Source organism: Triticum urartu, chromosome 7, assembly GCF_003073215.2.
Source record: "Triticum urartu cultivar G1812 chromosome 7, Tu2.1, whole genome shotgun sequence".
Lineage (NCBI taxonomy): Eukaryota > Viridiplantae > Streptophyta > Magnoliopsida > Poales > Poaceae > Triticum > Triticum urartu.
This window is the reverse complement of record NC_053028.1, coordinates 147,580,978-147,583,850: the sequence shown is the minus strand read 5'-3', so window position 1 is coordinate 147,583,850 and position 2,873 is coordinate 147,580,978.

Genomic DNA, 2,873 nt, shown 5'->3' with positions numbered 1-2,873 from the left:
CCTCGGGAGGCCTCCCACTCCTGCGATCTGGGTCTTCGATTGTTGTGGCTTGGAACGCACGCTCGAGCGAGCACACTACGTCCCTTTCTTCACAGGGTACAGTGATGACTCCACCGCTTCCTGGCATCTTGAGGACATTGTAACCAAGGTGAGTCACTGCCATAAACTTGGCTAGGGCTGGGTACCCGATGATGGCGTTGTACGGCAGGCGGATGTGAGCGATGTCGAAGTTGATGAGCTCGGTGCGGTAGTTGTTGCTTTGCCCAAAGGTGACCGGAAGGCGAACCTGCCCAATCGGAATAGTGGAACCATCAGTGACTCCTGAGAAAGGCTTGGTCGGCTAAAGCTGGTCGTACGGCACTTGGAGATTGTCGAACGTCTCGACGGACAGGACGTTGAGTCCTGCCCCGCCATCGATGAGGGTCCTGGTGACTTGCACGTTGCTGATAACTGGGGAGCAAAGCATCGGGAGGGTTCCGGCCGTTGCCGCGCACTTGAGATGGTCTGCGGAACTGAACGTGATTGCACATGTATACCACCTGAGAGGGCGCGTGGCCTCAAGCTTGGGAAGGACTGCATTCACCTCGCGAGCAAACTGCTTGAAGATGTGCTGTGAGGCTGGGGCCTGGGCGCCACCCAGGATGCAAGCAATTTCACGCGGCTCTTGGAAGCCCCTAGCCCCATCGTCTTGGTGTTGGTCTTCGTTCCTCCTTGGTGGAGGCGGCAGAGGAGGGAGGCCTGCGTTGCCATGGGGGCGGTCCTCACGAGGCTGGTCCCTCCAGCCTCCCTCGCGAGGCTGGTCCTGCCAGCAGTCCTCGTGAGCGCGGTCACGCCATCCCTGGCGAAGGCCACGGTCTTCCCATCGCCCGCCGCCTCTTCCTCCTCCTCGGCCATAGCCCCTGTCGTTGCGCTCTGGGCATCGGCCGATTCGCCCATCTCGCACGGCTATGAGCTCCTGACATTCGTTGGTGTTGTGGGTGTGGAGGTCGTGGTACATGCAGTACCGTCCGCCTTTGGATGACTCAGGCTGATCCCTGCCTCGCTTGGTGTCCGGTTCCACTGCTAGCACGACAGCCCCCTTGCGCTTCACGGCAGCTCAGGAGGGAGAGACGCCCTTCCTCAGCCCTGGCGCACTTGGTCGCCAAATTGAACAGCTCGAGGGATGTGCACAAGTGTTCATGGATTGCTAGCTCTTCCTTCATCTTGACGTCGCGCACGCCATCGGAGAAGGCTGAGATGATAGCTTCTTCAGTCACCTTGGGGATCTTGAGGCGAGCGTAGTTGAAGCGCTGGATGTACTTCTGCAGGGTTTCTCCTGGCTGTTGCTTAATGCGGCGTAGGTCGCTCACGACCGGGGGCCGGTCGCGAGTACCCTGGAAGTTGGCGATGAAGCGTGTGCGCATCTTGCTCCAGGAGGAGATCATGCCGGGAGCCAGGTTCAGGAGCCAGGTGCAGGCGCTGTCCTTGAGTGCCATGGGGAACCAATTCGCCATGACCTTCTCGTCTCTGTTGGCGGCTACGATGCCCAGCTTGTAGAGCTGCAGGAACTCCGCGGGGTCCGCTGTGCCATCGTAGCAGGGAGGGAGGTCCGGCTTGAACTTGCCTGGCCGTGTGACGGCACGCAGCTCGGGGGTGAAGGTGACGCAGCCAGCCGTGGCCACCGGCGCACTTTGCTGGTGCTGGACTCGTCCTTGCGGGTCACCATGCGCCGCCACTGGGAGCAGCGTGGGGTCTTGACGTGCAGGCGCTGGGGCGCGATCTCGGTGCGCCGGCGCTGGGAGCGCGCGAGCACCTTCCCGGGGACGTGGGATCTCTTGGCAGCTCCCTTCTTGCTGCACAGGCGCCGGACATGGAGGGTCTCGCCCTCGGGCTGCGCGCCTTGGAGCCAAGGCACCTTCTTGGGGAGGAGGTGGCGGAGGCGCCTCCTGATCCTTGCTCCCTACGCGGGACGGAGGGCGAGGCAGCGAGAGGGACTGCAAGGGGGAGCCCCCTACGGCACTAACGAGCTCGGTGATGCAGGCAGCCAGTCCTTGTAGAGGTCGTCGACGGGGCGATAGTGCAGGAGCTCCCGCGCCAAGAGGAGTGAGGTGTGCGCATCCATGGGTGCGCGACGGGTGTAGGACAACGAGCCAGCTGGAGTCAGCGGCGGGGTGGCGGTGCGGCCATCCCGCCGCACCGAAGGATGCTGGGACGAGGCCTGCTGCTCGTTCCCCGCTGGGCTGGTGGCGGCGTTGGCGGCGGGCGACGGGGAACGACGAGGGGGGTCGCCGACGGGCGCCGTCTGGGCGACGCGAGTGGCGCAAGCAGCCCGGCGCTCGGTGCAAGCCCGACGAGCGTCAGCCATGGACACGACGGAAGATCACACGCGAACAGAGGATGAAAGATTCTGGTGCACCCCTACCTGGCGCGCCAAATGTCGGATTTCGGGTTTCTGCAGACCCTTGAGGTTCGAACACTGGGGTGCGCATGGAGATCTCTCCCCTACCGATCTACGTCCGATCCTCTCGTGCGAACTAAGATGAAAATGATGAACAACACAAGAGACACGAGGTTTATACTGGTTCGGGCCACCGTTGTGGTGTATTCCCCTACTCCAGTGCGTGGCGTGGTGGATTGCCTCTGGGGCTGATGATGGACAGTACAGGGGAAGTACAGCCTTGCGAGGGGTGTTCTTGAGCTGGTGCGGTGTGTTCTACTTAGTCTCTACTGGGTTTCTCTCTCTTTTCCCTTTTTTCCCTTCTTCTCCTCTTTCTCTTCCTCGTCCTGCCTTTTCCTTTGTGGAGGCTAGCTCTACTTACAGAGACCCTGGGCCTCTCCCCGAATAATTGAGCGGGAAGGGCGCCAACAATTTGCCATTTTGAAGCGGAACATCT